The sequence below is a fragment of the Panthera uncia genome (genome assembly GCF_023721935.1).
Source record: "Panthera uncia isolate 11264 chromosome A3 unlocalized genomic scaffold, Puncia_PCG_1.0 HiC_scaffold_11, whole genome shotgun sequence".
Taxonomy (NCBI): Eukaryota; Metazoa; Chordata; class Mammalia; order Carnivora; family Felidae; genus Panthera; species Panthera uncia.
In genome coordinates this window covers 87776966-87794347 of record NW_026057578.1, presented here as the reverse complement: position 1 = coordinate 87794347, position 17382 = coordinate 87776966, and the positions used below count along the sequence as shown (strand labels likewise).

At 40.4% G+C, this 17382-nt stretch overlaps 1 protein-coding gene across 2 annotated transcripts in view; it reads right to left on the bottom strand.

Annotated features, from left to right (window-relative positions):
* Positions 1–17382, bottom strand: part of STAMBP (STAM binding protein) — a 46494-nt gene that overhangs the window by 2622 nt on the left and 26490 nt on the right. Inside the window, exons 11-12 of one of the 2 annotated variants that reach the window (XR_007462256.1) lie at positions 13642–13752; positions 911–1006 (exon numbers count right to left, since the gene is read on the bottom strand). The gene's annotated coding sequence lies outside the window, so the exon portion shown is untranslated. The remainder of the gene's footprint in view (positions 1–910; positions 1007–13641; positions 13753–17382) is intronic. The other variant, XR_007462257.1, reaches the window with a different exon arrangement.

Genomic DNA, 17382 nt, shown 5'->3' with positions numbered 1-17382 from the left:
AAGAAGAAGAAGAAGAAGAAGAAGAAGAAGAAGAAGAAGAAGAAGAAGTTGATCAAAAAGCAATGTGCCTAGCTGGCTCAGTTGGAAGAACATGTGACTCTTGATCTCAGGGTTGTGAGTTCAAGCCCCATGTTGGGTGAAGAGATTACTTAAAAATAAAATCTTTAAAAAAAAAAAAAGAAGTTAAGCAAGAAGCAGTAACTAAGAGACTAAGAAACGTATCAATGTTTTTGGCAGACTTATGGGGCTAGGGAGTTCAGAGCCACCGTAGGGAGGGGCCTGTCAAACACTCTGGGCTTTCTTTCCACTGGGACCTGATGGTCACCTTTATGTGTCATCTTGGCTAGGCCACAGAACCCAGATATGTGGCCAAACATTGATGTAGGTGTTTCTCTGGAGGTTTATTATTATTATTATTATTATTATTATTTTAGGTTTATTTATTTATTTTGAGAGAGGGAGAGAAAGAGAAGCCAAAGCAGGCTCTGCATGGTCAGCAGAGCTTGAACTCACAAATCATGAGATCATGACCTGAGATGAGATCAAGAGTTGGACACTTAACTGACTGAGCCACCCAGGTGACCTTCTCTGGAAGTATTTTAAAGATGAAACTAACAGTGGGGTGCCTGGTTGGCTCGGTCAGTTAAGTGAGTTAAGTCAGTTAAACGAGTCTGACTTCAGCTCAGGTCCTGATCTCGTGGTGTGTGAGTTCAAGCACTGCATCAGGCTCTGTGCTGACAGCTCAGAGCCTGGAACCTGCTTCAGAGTCTGTGTCTCCCTCTCTCCCTGCCCCTCCTCCACTCGCACTCTGTCTCTCTCTCTCTCTCAAAAATAAAATGAATATTAAAAAAAATTTTAGTATGCATCTTGTAAAAAAAAAAAAAAGAAAGAAAGAAAAGACGATACTAACATTTAAATCAGTAGTCTTTGAGTTATGCAGAGTATCTACCACAAAAGGGATGGGTCTCATCCAGGCAGCAATGACCTTAACAGAGAAGACATCTTCCTGGAAGAAGAGAGAAAAAAGAAAACAAATTGTAAGTGGTGAGCTTATACCCAAATACACCAGTAATTACACTAAACTTAAATTGAGTAAATATTCCTACTTAAAGATAGTTTGGATATTTGATGATATCAAACTGGTAATTCACTACTTACAAGAGATGCATCTTAAATACAAAGATTCAGTAAAGTTGAAAGTAAGAAGTACTAGTCAAAAGAAAGTTATACCAATATGAGACAAAGTATGTTTTAAGGCAAGGTGTAGTCCTGAAGGAAAGAGACAGCAGTCTACCAGAGAATGTAACAATTCCACATTTGTATGCACCTAGTAGCACTTGTATGTACACACACACACACACACACACACACACGGACAGAGAGAGAGCAAAAATTAAACAAAAAGGAGAAATGGATACATTTGCAATCATACTGGAAGTAACACAACTTTCTCAGTAACTGATAGAACAAGGAGATAAAAAAAATCAAGAAAGATATAGAGTATTTGAATAACAGGATTAAATCTTATCTGGTACAGACTGCTGAGTGAACATTTTTGTTTCCCTGAAATTGTTGCTATGGCCCCAAATGCAAACAATAGGCTCTAGGAGATGGCCAGAAATGGAACCCAGCACCTCCCCCAGGGCTGACTGAGAGGCAGCTCAGCCAACTTACTTTCTGGTGTCCTTACCCCCAGGTGTCTATGTGGGAAAGGCAGAGAAAGAAGTAGACTGAGTCTTCCCAGCTGAGTCCCCAGCCTTGGGGAAGAGCAGTGACATAATGGATTCTTCGATTATTCTGTGGAGAAGGAGGGCTGTATCCCCGCAAGTAAGGGGGGATACCTAGAGGACAGTTTGGAGGATACAGGTGCCCATAACAGTTTGCATTTTCCATTTGGGTGTCTACTGGGGCAGCGGCTGTACTGATCTGCCTTGAGCCCACCTGAAGATGCTAGTGGGATGGCAATAATAGGGCAGACAGTGGGGAAGTGTGGAGCAGACTGGACACCCTCAGTTTTGGGGTGTCCTCTTAGGACCAATGGGCACAGGGAAGGTGGTTGGACTGGAGTGTTCTTGCCAATGCCCCACCCAAGAGAAAGAATGTGGGTGTATCACTGGAGAAGGTGGGGATAAGGGAGGATAAGAGTATTTGAACTAGGCCAGACTTCCCATATCAAGGAAGTGTGAACTTGGGTGGAATGGTGCGGTTTGCACGGGACCCACGGGAAACTCCACATGTGATCGTTACGAGAAAGCCAGCATTTGACAGTCGGTGCTAAATGGAGAAGTAACAGCCAAAGGAGAGAATGTTGAAATCTACCATACATCTAAGTAAAAAGACACATGTCCTTCCTTTTCCCTCTGGGATGACCCTGACCCTGGAGGAATTAGAAACAGACTATAGCCCTTTAGACTTTCTAAGTGTCTCAACCTTGGGCTGGCCTGGGAAGTCCCCCAGGATCCCCGTTATTTCCTTTATTTATTATCAGGCAGTGCCTTCCTTTGACTCCTACAGTCATCCTGTCCTTCCCATCAACCCTTGGAGCGTGGTGCCCCAAGTCCCTACCTTCATCCTCAGATAGGAAGAGCTGGAGGAGAGTTATAGTGGGCAGGGACGGGGGGATGGATGGGACTAGAGGGATTGATAGCCTTCCTGCTAGATGGTTCTTTTAAAAGTCAAGATCTCGGGGCGCCTGGGTGGCGCAGTCGGTTAAGCGTCCGACTTCAGCCAGGTCACGATCTCGCGGTCCGTGAGTTCGAGCCCCGCGTCAGGCTCTGGGCTGATGGCTCGGAGCCTGTAGCCTGTTTCCGATTCTGTGTCTCCCTCTCTCTCTGCCCCTCCCCCGTTCATGCTCTGTCTCTCTCTGTCCCAAAAATAAATTAAAAACGTTGAAAAAAAAATTAAAAAAAAAAAAAAAAGTCAAGATCTCCCTGACACTCGGACCTGCCCACCCAGAAGGGTGGCTTTTAAATGAAAGCAGGAACTGTCCCCTTTCATTTTGTGATAAGGGGCTATGGTTTCCCTGGGGTATTAGGATCCTCTGCCCATCTCTCTAGGCAAGAGAAAGATGTTTCCCCTGTCCCCAAAGTGTGATTCACAGCAAACTATTGGCTTAGGCCTCATCGTTATTACTATGATTGTTATTATCAATACTGCCCCTTATTGAGTTGTGTCTATGTGCCCCAAATTGTCCTAAGCCTCTGTGTGTATGCATTCTCTCATTTGCTCCTGGTATTATTCACATTTCATAAAGTTGAGGACTTTGAAGCTGGAGAGGATAAGACACTTATTGAAATGACATAGCCAGTAAGTGAGGAAGCGAGGAATCCATCCCAGGTCAGTCTGGCTCTGGAGCCTGCTCGTAACCTCAGCATTACGTCCTCCCCTAGTGCGGAGGGGAAAAATATACTTGCAACCTGGGATTAGCTGAGAACTACTAGAAGTGTCCGAAGATGAGGTTCTCTCATCACAATGCTGTGCAGATAATTTAGAATCAGTCTTAATTTCAAAATGCTATAGCAAATGCAGGTCCTGCTTATCCTACATTTGGTTTAAGAATTCTTGGCTAGCTGAAATAACCTTTAACACATCAAATGAAGAAGCTGTGAGAACCCAAAATAGAAAAAGGCCACTCAGGACCTCATAAAAGTTAAAGTTTAGAATACATTTTTTCACCGTCTTAAAAATACTTTACTTCAATAACACCTTGTGGTGAGAATGGACTCTGGCAACAACAGCAGACTCGGGAAGGTTTTGAGCTGTTATTCTGGAAACTGAGTTTGTGTGGGACCAAACACCTGGGAAGTTCACTTCCTCTGGCTTTCACGAAACAAAGTCAACTGCCCCAATTTTTATAAATATGAGGCCGATCTCTGACTAGAGCCAAATTCACTGCCCAGACAATTTAAAAACTCGATCTGAATAAAGCACCCATGAGCAACTTTTTGCTCTGGAGTTGTTAATACTTCTCTTGAACAATGGGCTCCCATCCCCAGTTTTATTGATTGTGTTTATTATTTATTTTTTTACTCTTTGGACTTAGCTGTGTTGAGCTAAACCCAGAATCCAGTTTATCTTTCTTGAGTGAGAACAACCTGGGCATCCTCTAACTCAAATTAAAAGTTGATTCGTGGGGTGCCTGGGTGGCTCAGTCAGTTAAGCGTCTGACTTCAGTTCAGTTCAGTTCTGATCTCCCTGTTGGTGGATTTGAGCCCCACCTCAGGCTCTGTGCTGGCAGCTCAGAGCCTGGAGCCTGCTTCGGATTCTTTGTCTCCCTCTCTCTCTGCCCCTCCCCCACTCACACTCTGTTTCTCAAAAATGAATAAATGTTAAAAATTTTTTTTAAAACATCGATTTATTAATTCTATAAAGCTCTGTAACAAGTGGTGAAAATCCAGGATTCTCAGATGAGAATTGGATATAAGGAACAGATAGGCTTTAAAAAGCAATTCCACCACAGGTCACTGCTATAATTTTTGCCGTACAGTGGCAAGAATAATATCAAATTATCTGCAACTTTTATTGACCTTTCCTCAGTCTGGGCCATGGACAAATTGATTCAGCACTGCTATTCCACTTCATGGGCCAGAGCGGTGGGGGGAGGACAGTTTTCCTGAGGGCTGATCCAGGATGAATTCTGACACCAGTACTTTTCCACTCATTAAAAAAAAAAAAAAAAAAAAATTGATACTATCTTTGGATGGGCCAGTTGCATAGCCCCTTGCTATTAAAAAAAAAAACAAAAAGGAAGGAAGATATTCTTTTTTACTCTGATGACAAGGGCTTTATTTTCCTAGACAAAGAATGGTTTGTATATACAACAGACCCTGCTAGCCAATTATGGAAAGAAAGAAAGGCTACAAGATCAAAACCTTGAAGATTGGTTTTGGGTAGGTATTCCCCATGTAGGTATTCCCATGTTTTTCCCAAGTTCATAAATAAGGAGACAACCACATAGTCCAAATTTTGACTCCCCATATTGGCTTGTACAGACACCCTTTGTGGTTACTGCCAGTTCCTTTCCTGCTGTGAAAGGGGAATCGATGTAGTAAGTGACCCACAGGCTGTCTTACTAAAACTTTGGTGAGCTGTGTTAAAACAAAACAAAAACAGTTTGAAAGTTGAGAGCCTCAGATCTTACTCGGCCACCAATAAAGGTTGGCAGCTGCACCCCCAAGCACTTGCCAAAGATTACAATTCCAAGTTCACTGTCATTAAATATTAAAATGTCACTGAAAAGGAACTTGGAGTTGTTTAAAATTCATGCAGTCCACCATCTAGGTTAAGCTAGGTTAGCAGACAGCTAGTTGTTTGGGCTGAACTATATACTGCCCCAATGCCTGCACCCACCTGAGTTCCAGAAGAATTACTTCCTACTATATATTGTGCTTTACTACATATTGTACCTTACTATGTTATATATATAATATGCACATATTTTACTGTATCTTGTGCCATCTTTTACATGGCAAAACAGAACACCCTATTGTGTTGCTTGGGTTCATTGAACACATTTTAATATTATTTGTGACATCACACATCATGTGGCTCGTCTATACTGGGAATGTAAGTGATCACAGATTACATTTTTTGCTCTATTACCGGATCCATGTCGTTGCGTCCTTGTATGCTATATTCACTTGCCCCCATGTTCAATCGATTTATTTTCTCTTTCTAATATTTTACATATCCTGGAAAACCTTTCTATTGGTATCTAGAGTCTGGGGACTTGGCACTTAGTAGGCATACGGTAAATATTTATTGAAACAGTTAAAGGTGGAGTACAAATAAATTATAAAGAGTATGAGTTAAATTATAAAAGTAGAGGATAAATAAAGTGAAAACATTCATCTCTTCCTTGCTTGGGTCCCCTCAACACCCATACATGAAGTGGCTGCCCATCCTGTGTATGCTCATCAGTTAGGAAGATATTGCTCTCGTGCTATTTTATGGGAGTACGGCTCCTTTGTCTTACCCCATTATTCACTCCTTAAAGACAGAGAGCACAGCATTTACTTCTGTGTACTTTGAACAGTGCTCTGCACAAAGTAGGCGCTCACTAAATGCAAATTAAATGAATGAAAGATTCATGGCCTGGATGTGTGACACACCTTTTTGGGAGTGAAGGGGTCACTACCTCATAATTTTGGTGCTATTATCTAAAGCTTGTAGCACTTGGTGTTTCCAGTTCTGTCTTAGTTTGCTCACCTTAGGTCATACTGCCCACAGTGGTGAAGGTAGGCCCTAGCTTTTTCTCCTAGGCACCTGCTGCAGACATCTGTTATCTTTGCTCGCCCAGCATCCACTCCTCCTTCTACTCTTGATGTCATCATGATTTTTCTTTGGAGGATGAATTCTCCCCTACTCTCAGTGCACGTGGTTCACATGGTGTATAGGCACATGACTCAGGACTGGCCAATCAGAATATTCTAACCCCCTGGCCCTGGTGATTGGTCCGAGGATGAAGTCATGACCAAACCCATGACCCAACAACTCAATTCCAGGACTTTTTTTTGGGAACTTTTGGACACAGAAGTTTTCTTTTTCTTGTTGGACTCACCAAAACAATAGTATATAAACCTATATAGTATATAAACCTATAGCCATCAAAGCTACCATATTAGAAAAACTTACTTAAATGAACAAACACTGAGTATATAAGCCATCAAAGCTACCACATTGGGAAAACTTACTTAAACGAACAAACACTGAGTATATCCTTCAAAATGAGTCTCGGGGCATTTGGTGGAACCTGGCTCATTTGGTGGAGCATGTGATTCTTGGTCTCTGGGTTGTGAATTCAAGTTCCATGTTGGGTGTACAGATTTTAAAATAAAACAAAATCTTTAAAACAGGGGCACCTGGCTGGCTCAGTCAGTTAAGCGACTGACTCTAATTTCGGCTCAGGTCATGATCTCACTGTTCCTGAGATCAAGTCCCACGTCAGGCTGTGTTGACAGCGCAGAGGCTGCTTGGGATTCTCTCTCTCCCTCTCTCTCTCTCTGCCTCTCCCCTGCTTGTGCTCTGTCTGCCTCTCTCTCAAATAAATAAACATTTAAAAAGAGATAGAATCTGGGGTGCCTAGGTAGCTCAGCGGGTTAAGCGTCTAACTTTGGCTCAGGTCATGATCTCATGGCTCATGAGTTTGAGCCCTGCATCGGGCACTGTACTGACAGCTCAGAGCCTGGAGTCTGCTTCGGATTCTGTGTCTCTGTCTTTCTCTCTGCCCCTTCCCTGCATGCACTCTGTCTCTCTCTCTCTCTCAAAAGTAAATAAACCTTAAAAAATTAAAAAAAATAAAAAGACAAAATCTTTAAAACAAAACAAAAAAATGAATCTTGATGACAGTGGGCACTAGATCCAGCTGTGCCTGAACACCAGTTTGAATTGAGCTTTCTGCCAGTGGAATGAAAATAGTTCAGACTAACACAGGATTCCATTCTCATTATATGGTTTCTTCCTAGGCCACACTTAAGTTCCAAAGGCCATAATCAGAGGCCTTGTGCTTACACAACAACACTAAGACTGGGAACTAAAATATTTGTATAAACTTATCCTGAGTCTACCGTGGTTCAATTAAGAATAATATAAGGGGTGCCTGGGTGGGTCAGTTGGTCAAGTGGCTGACTCTAAACCTCAGCTCAGGTTGGGATCTCAGGGTTGTGAGTTCAAGCCCTGTGTCGGGCACTGTGCTGTGCATGAAGCCTACTTAAAAAAAATTTTTTTTTAACTCCAAAGCCATGGGAAAAGTATAGAACATTAGGCTGAGTGAGACAAGTTCTAGACACAGATGTTTAAGCATGGCAAGCAGAGCCGTTAAGAGCTGTTCAAGGTGGCAAAGGCACCAGTGCTGTTTTGAAGGCAAGGAGAGATAAAGAGAGGAGACTGCCAGGAATCGGGAAATAACCACAGGGAATGGCTGAGGAATATCTAAGAATAGTCTTACTTCCTTTAGTCTAGGTGATGTTTCCACTTCTTTCACCCACTAATAACCCATTACTGTTTCTCCAACACAAGTAACAACCTACGTTCTCACTCAGGCCCAGGAAAAAGACAAAATAACCCTTTGGCCATTGCAGGAGTTCTTTTTTGGAGAAGAGTGAGATGGGGAAAGTAATCCTTGCCTAGGAACTAATCACAGAGACCTGCTGAGCCCGAATGGATACAGAGGACTTCTACAGGCCAAAAGCCCAGTTCTCTCTTCTTTAGGTCAGTTCTTTCTCAGCTCTCCACCCTCCAGGTTTTGTCCAAAGATCTCTGCTAGCTCTTGCAGGCAAGGTTTATGTTGAATGGGTTCCAGTAGTGAGGTCATCCTAATGGAAGGTTTCCATATATGACATGCCTCTGCTGCTGCGCCCAAGAGCATTCCCAAGGCCCTTTCACTGATGCTGTCCAAGAATAAGATCTTGGCCAAATTCCCACATTGAAGGGGCAGTGGAGCTTTGGTTTCTGAAAATAGCAGGCATTGTCCTTTTTGTTCAATTATAAAAGCAATATTGTTCTCCACAGAATATTTGGAAAATTCAAGAAAAGGATAGAAAGGGAAAAAAAGAATAATCACGCTATAATTCTCTCATCTGCAGATAACTAATATTAATATTTCGGTGTGCTTCTTTCTCGTTGTTTTATGAATACGGGTATCTATGTATGTTTTAGGAAGGCAGTATTGCATTGTGGTTAGGAGTATGGGTTTGAAAGTCTGATACCATTCATTTAAGGTTCTGTGGTCTTTGGCAACTTCTCTCTTTAAATCTTAACTCCTTCAACATTAAAGTTTGCTAATTTTTAAATGAGTCTACCACCGGGACGATATTGCTTTAACTTACGGGTTTATAGTAAGTTATCTAGTAATAAAATTTCCCCCAACATTCTTCTTTCAGTTTTCAAAAACGGTTATTTCACTTATTCCAGATTAGTTTTAGACTAATATTTCCAAGTCTTAAAAAATGAGGTTGTTATAGACTTGCATTTTAAATTTACGGATCAATGAAAAAAGAATGAACATCTTTGAAGCACTAAGTCTTCCCCTCATGGAATATGGCCTATCTGCCTTCCCGTTTATTTTCTTCATGTCCTTCTGCAAAGCTTAGTAGTCTTCTTCCTGTATGTCTTGCACATTTCCTGTTAATTTTGTGCCAAGGTATTTTATAGTTTTTGTTGCTAGGATGAATGAGATTTCTTTCTCTCGGTCACAACTGGTGGCTTCTTGTGCTTGGAAAGCTATGTTAGACGTTTTCAGGGGACGACTGCTGCTCTCGATTAGGTCTAACCATTTTTCAGGATTGATTCTCTCTAGATTTCTAGGTAGATACTTAGTTTGCAGCTAAAACTTGTGTCTCCTTTCCAGTAGTAAATTTTTTATCCTGCTTCATTACATCGGCTCGATTATCCTTTCAGGATACTGTGAGAGAATAGGGGTTGGAATGGGTCTGTCTTATCCCTGACAACATTATTTCTTTATTAAGAATGAGGCATCCTGAGCGTGTTGCATCACTGTTATACACAATATTGTACACCTGCAACTAATGTTAAGACTGTATGTTAACTACGCTGGAATTAAAATTAAAAAAAAAAAGAATGATGCTGGGTGTTCTTTCAGATTTATGTTAATAAAGCTTCTTTTTTTCCTAATTTATTAGGGGAGTTTCAAAAATAAAGAACAAGTGTTGATTTTCATCTTCAAATACTTTATTACCCATGAGAGACTCTTGAGTCTGGTTTTTTTTTCCTTTGACCTACTTCTGTGAAATGTGATATTAATGGATTTCTTTTATGGGGCCATCGTTATCTTCTCAACCAACTCACCAAATGCATCAGGGCTCTGGAGCTGGATAGGTCTGGGCTGCCTTACTAGCTGAGTGAGGTATTGGGTTCTAAGTTCTTTTTTTTTTTTCTTTGAGAGAACAAGTGAGAGAGCACGCATAAGCAGGGGAGAGGCAGAGGGAAAGGGAGAGGGAGGGAGGGAGGAAGGAAGGGAGGCAGGGAGAGAGAGAGAGAGAGAGAGAGAGAGAGAGAGAGAGAGAAAATATCTTAAGCAGGCTCTACACCCAGCACAGAGCATGACATGGGGCTCAATCTCACAACTGTGAGATCATGACCTGAGCCAAAATCAAGAGTTGGACACTTAACCGACTGAGCCACCCAGGTGTCCCTAATGTGTTCTAAGTTTTTTTTTTTAAGTTTTTTCTTAATATTTATTTATTTTTGAGAGAGAGAGAGAGAGACAGAACATGAGTGGAGGTGGAGCAGAAAGAGAGGGGGAGACACAGAATCCAAAGTAGGCTCCAGGCTCTGAGCCATCAGCACAGAGCCCAACGTGGGACTCGAACTCACAAACCATGAGATTATGACCTGAGCTGAAGTCAGATGCTTAACCAACTGAACCACCCAGTGGTTAGAACCCTAATGTGTTCTAAGGTCTAATGCATCACGGGATGGACAATAAATGCTGGTAGTTATTGTTCCTTTACTATAAGGATACATTCATTAGTGCTTTATTTAGGATTCTATATTACTGAGTGCAGTGTGAAGTGTGTATATATGTGTGTGTACATGATTAGGTTGTGTTCATAAAAATGAGTTATGTTGGTTTTCTTATTTTCCCATGCTCTACAACAGTTAAAACAGCAAGAGATATTTACACACCAAAGTCCACAGCAGCACTATTCACAATAGTCAAGAAGTGGAGGCAACCCAAGTGTCAATCAATGGATGAGTGGATAAACAAAGTGATATATACACACGATGAAATATTATTCAGCCTCAAAAGGAAACTCTGACACATGCTACAACATGGATGAATCTCGAGGACATTATGGTAAGTAAAACAAATCAGTCATGAAAAGACAAATACTGTATGCTTCCATTTATATGAAGTATCCAAATAAGTCAAATTCATTAAGGTGGAAAATAGAAGGGTGGTCGCCAGGGAGTGAGGGAGAGGGAGGAAAGGAGTGATAAAAGTTCTGGAGATCTGTTTCACAAGAATATGAATATACTTAACAGTCCTCAACTGTACACTTAAAAATGGTCAAGATGGCAATTTTTATGTTATGTGATTTTTTACCACAATAATCATTACTTTAAATAAATGGGCAAAATTCTCCAATCAAAAGACAGAGTGACTGAATGGATTTAAAAAACCCCAAGATTCCTCTATATGCTGCCTACAAGAGACTCACTTCAGATGCAAGGACATACACAGATTGAAAATGAAGGGGTGAAAAGAGATGTACCATGTAAATGGAAACCAAAAGAAAGTTGGGGCAGCTATACTTACATCAGACAAGATGACTTTAAAACAAAGACTGTAATAAGAGATAAAGGGCACTACATAATGATAAAAGGGGTCAATCCAACAAGAGAATTTAACATATGTAAATATTTATGCATGCAACCTGGGAGCATCTAGATATATAAAGCAAATATTTTAACAGACCTACAAGAAGAAATAGACAGCAATACAATAATAGTAGAGGATTTTAATACACACTCACATAATAGATCATCCAGATAGAAAACTGATAAGGAAACATCGGCTTTAAACAAAACTTAGGCCAGATTAACTTAACAGATATATACAGAACATTCCATCCCAAAGCAATGGAATACACATTCTTCTCAAGTGCATATGGAATACTCTCCAGGATAGATCATATATTAGGCCACAAAACATATCTTCACAAATTTAAAAAGGCTGAAATCATACCAAGCATCTTGTCCAATCACAATGGTAAGAAACTAGAAATCAATTACAAGAAGACAACTAGAAAATTCACAAATATGTGGAGATAAACAACATGCTACCAAACAAACAATGGGTTGGTGAAGAAATCAAAAGCAAAAGCAAAAGCAAAATATACCTTGAGACAAATGACAATAGAAATACAACATACCAAAACTTACGGGATGCAGCAAAAGCAGTTCGAAGAGGAAAGTTAGCAGCAAAAAATGCCTACTTCAAGAAACAAGAAAAATCTCAAACAACCTAACTTTACACTTCAAGGAACTAGAAAAAGAAGAACAAATGAAGTTCAAAGTTAGTAGGAAAAAGAAAATAAAGATCAGAGCAGAAATAAGTAGAGACTAAAAAGACGTAGAAAAAAATCAATGAAACCAACAGCTGGTTCTTTGAAAAGGTAAACAAAATTGATAAGTCTTGAGCTATATTCACCAAGAGGAAAGAGAAAAGGTTCAAATAAATAAAATCAGAAATGAAAGAGGAGATGTTACAACTGATATAACAGAAATACAAATGATCACGAGACTACTATAGTTACATATCAACAAATAGGGCAAAGTAAAAGAAATGGATAAATTCTAAGAAACATACAATCTTCCAAGACCAAATCAAAGAGAAAATCTGAATAGACTAATTACTAGTAAGGAGAGTGAATCAGTAATTTAAAAACTCCCTACAAACACAATTCCAGGACCATACATCTGCACAGGTAAGTTCTACCAAACATTCAAAGAATTAATACCTATTCTTTTCAAATTCTTCCAAAATAACAGAAGAGGAGGGAACATTTCCAAACTCATTTTACAAAGTTCAACATTACCTGATACCAAAACCAGACAAGGACACATCAAGAAAAGAAAATTAAAGGCCAATTTTCTGATGAACATAGATCCAAAAATCCTAAACAAAATATTAGCAAAGTGAATTCAACAATACATTAAAAGAATCACACGCCATGATCAAGTAGGGTTTATTCCAGGGATGTGGAGAAAAGGGAACCTTGTGCACTGTTGGTGGGAATATAAATCAGTGCAGCCATTTCTGAGTATTTATCTGAAGAAAATGAAAACACTAGCTCAAAAAGATATATGTACCCACCATGTTCACTGCAGCATTATTTACGATAGCCATCATATGGAAACAATCTAAATGTTCACTGATGAACAGATTAAACAATATATACATATATACATATATATATATATACACATATATATATATATATATATATATCTTTACATACACATATATATCTGTAATGGAATATTATTCAGCCACAAAACAGAATTTTTAAATTGTAATATACACATAATCATTTACACATTGTGAAATACACACACACACACACACACACACACACATGCACAATACACAATGGAATGTTATTCAGCTATTTAAAAGAATGAAATCTTGCCATTTAACAACATGGATGGAACTTGAGGGCATTACGCAAAGTGAAATAAGTCAGAAAGAGACAAATACAATATGATCTCACTTATATGTAGAATCTTAAAAAACAAAACAAGCTCATAGGTACAGAGAATAGATTGGTGGCTGCCAGAGGAGGAGGAGGGGGGGGTGAGTGAAATGGGTGAAGGGAGTCAAAAGATACAGACTTTCAGCTATAAAATAAATAAGTCATGGGGATATAATGTACAATGTGGCAACTATAATTAATAATACTGTCATCACAAGAAAAAATTCTAACAATCTATAGTGATGGATGCTAACTAGACTTATTGTGGGGATCATTTTGCAATATATATACAAATGCCAAATAAGTATGTTGTACACCTGAAACTAATATAATGTTGTATGTCAATTATACCTCAATTTAAATAATTAATTAATTAAAATAAATCAGAATGGTGATATGATAAAGAAAATGGCATGAGAATTACCTGTTCCTTGAAAGTTTGAAAGAACTCATTCATAGAAGCATATGGAGATAATACTTGTACACTTTTCTCCATTTCTTCATTGATTATTGATCTTTCAGGTCTTCCACTTAGCTTAAGATAATTAAGACAATTTTGGTTTCATTCACACTTATAATTTTTTTTTACCAGAAAATCACCTATTTCACTAAGTAGCAAATTCATTAACCTAGTTACACATAGTACTTTCTTATACATTTGTTGTATACCCTTGTTCATTTCTAATTTTGTGTTTTTCCTTTTTGACTATTTCATTGTTTTTTCAAAAAATGACATTATGAATGTATCTACCAATTCTCCTATTTTAAAATTCAATAATTTCTGCTATGGTATGTGTTTCTTTTCTCTTGGCTTTCCTGGTCTATATTTTGTTCTTTTTTTCTCATTTGAATCAAATGCTTGATTCATTTTTTTTTATTCTTTCTTATTAAATAGTGAAAGCACTTAAAGTTCTAAATTTCCAACTCTGTACACTTTGTAGAAATTCCAGATGTTCTCACCTATGATATTGCATTATCATTCATCTCTAAATAACTAAATGGCTATATATGCAGATTTTATTCTCACGTGCTTTCCTTCTTTTACCTTCTAAGAGGTAATCTTCTATGATTAACTTGTGAATTTTTAAATCGTACAATCTTTAAAATCAGTATTCAAAACATATGCACATTTACTGCTCTGTTCCCCCCAACACCTCCAAAGATGTCCCACTTTAGTAGCCGGGTGACTTTGGACAAGTCTGTGCACGTATTCCTATCTTTCTGAGTGTCAGCCACTATTCTGGGAGCTGAGAATACAAGGGTGGACAAGAAAAAGTTGCTGTTCTCAAGGAGTATACTTTAGATACATAAGCTAGAAATAAACAAGATGATTTTAGCTAATGACAGTGCTACTCAGAGAGTTAAAGGAAGGTGTGGTGGAGTGATGGGGTGGAGGCGCTTTAGATGGGGTTGTCAGGGGAGACCACTGCCAACTGCCACATCCCATGAACTCATCTTGGTCGTTAGCCCAGAAAACCCCTCCTGAGCCATTTGGCGCCATGCGACTCCACTTGTTTTAAACTGTTGCCTTCCTTGGCTTCTGTGATAAGATAGTGGTGCCGCTATCTCCTGGTCTCCTCCTGCCTCTCTGACCTCCCCCCTTTCAGCCTTCCTGGCATCTTCTCTTGACTACCCAGAGAATGGAGCCTGTTGGGCAGGATAACCATCTGTCCTGGCAGTTGGAAGAGAGCTCAACTGCCGGCTCCCTCTGCTGAGAGCTCTTGCTCATATTCAAACCTTCGGCACAAGGTGACACTGGGGTGGCAGCACAGGCCCCAAAAGCAACATCTGAGGCAAGGCATTAAGAGGGCCTCCCGCAAAGTGGAGACAGATCTTCTCAATGAGGGCACAGGTCCAGCTGGCTTCCTAACACACAATTCAACACCAAAGACTCTATTTCAAGGAAGGGCTAAGCAAAAGAAAGTAAGGAAGTGCTACGCTGACTGAAAGGCACTCAACACAGTGCTGGAAAACAAGCATGATCCCTGCCCTTACAGAATTTACGTGAGTTCAGACACGACCTACATAGGAAGACAGTGAGAAAACACTGCGAAACAGCAAAAAAATCTGCAATCAAGTTACGGGAAACAGCCTATAAATGCCACTGGAGTTCAAAGAAGGAACCCTCGGAGTGAATTTACCAGTGAGAGAAGGAGCTAGAGGAGGCAGAACTTGAACAAAGACCTACAGGAATTAGGTTTGATCGCCAAAGAAGGACACAAGAGCCCATGGCTGTGCAGTGCAACCGGCCTGGATTCTGGATCCAGCAGGCACAGTGAATGATACTGGACACAGCCTATAAGCCTATGGCCCCGCTTCTAAGCCCAAGTAGGCTAAAGTCAACCCAAAAACTCAACCCTGGATTAAGGAACGCAGACTTCATGAAGAGGGTCAAAGTTCTCTTCCTCTTCTTTCACCTCAAAAAGTAGCTGGAACAACCAAGTGGGAGGTTAAGCTATTTGGAGCCTAGGTCCAGCCAGTGATAAAGAATGCGGATCTGGCTCAAGAGTCTTCTAGCTGGAAGTTGTGTGGTATAAAAGTCTAGTAGGTAGAAGCAACATTTCTGGAGACACCCAAAACAGGTACCTTCAATCTTTATAGCATTTTACGGCTCTCGGGCTTGCACATGGATTTCATTTTGTCTTCATTTGGGGTAGGCGTTATCAGGCTGACCCCATTTTATAGATTTTTTTAAAAGTCTGGGAAGTTAAGTGACTTGTGGGTGAATAAAGAGCTGGACCTAAAAGTGAGGTCTTAAATGTTCGGAGTGGCACTTCCTCTCCAGAGAATAATGTTTCAGTGGTCCTGATCCAAACAGGCCTTCTCAGTGCCCAGGCCAAGCTCCTCACAAAAAGAAATGAGCTTTGACTCAGAAGTTCCACTCCTGGTCACAAGTGTGAAAGATCCTTAGACAAACTGGTCTCCAAACCCAGGTGGGGTTAAAACGCTGAGATACCGGGGGGAGGAGTCAGGGGACACAATACCAACTGACAAATGTTTTTTAGGAAACAACTGGTTTGGTCCTAAAACTGTTCTCAAAATCTACTTGAAATAGACCAAAGTTGCGGGATTCACTGGGATTTCACACCATTAAAGCTTCATTCTCAGGGGTCACCATTTCTCCCAACCCCCACACAAAAATTTTTTCCTTCCACCTGGACAGCTAAAACCCTGAAGTAGCAATCAACAGTCAAAGGGGGTAGGCATCGTGATTTTAAAATTGGGGGTGCCAAAATGAAATCTGAGACCCTAGCCTCTCAAAGCAACAAATATCCACCACACTAGCCCCACTAGGGAATGCTTCTCCCCATGTTGCCTTTTAAGGTGACTGCTACCCGACAAAGCAAGTGATTTCTTTCTTAAAGGCTTAAGTGATTTCTTCTTCCTCTTTGGTGATGTTTAACGGAGTACGTGAAAATGATCATCTGAAGAAACACAGCCCTGCCCCGAATCCCAGGAGGACAGCTTCCCCAGAGTCTGTCTGCACCCGGCCCATGGCGCTTGGGAGGGTCTACGCCTCTGAAGCCAACTGGGAAGCAACCAGACACTGCCCTCCCTCCCTACTCAGCCCAGACCAGTATGCATGGTGCTCCTTCCTATGGCTTGGGAGAGCAGAAATTCTTTCAGGAGCTCAGGAATCAGTCTCTCCATTGAGCAGTTGCTACTTTTTCAATATAAGCTGCTTTCCTCAGGTTTCATGGTCTGGTTCCCTTTTATTCACAATATGGAATCCTTTCCCCTTTTCCCTGCAACTCTGGCTCCTTTTCTCTTTCATGCACCTGCCCTGTCCCCCTGCTTCCTTGGGTGCTGGATTGATACCACATCTCTCCCCCAGAGCTAAGGGGAAGAGACACTGAAACCACCCTGTGCAGAGTGGCTACACTGCAGCAGGTGCAAAGGGGGCATTTGCTGACTGGTTTTCTGCTCCTGGGCAGCCTCTGAGATTTCTTGTACACAGGTGCAGAGGCAAAAAAAAAAAAAAAAAAAAAAAAAGAAAAAAAAAAAAAAAAAGTGGCCATTTGGTAAAAAGTAAATGATCAATGCAGTTGTGACAAATGACATATTCAGTTCACTTTGGTTCAACAAACTTTTGTAGAATGTCCTTGAAGTGTAGAGATGGATAAGAGAGCTCCCAATTCTTAGGTATAGTGGCCCCTGAACTATG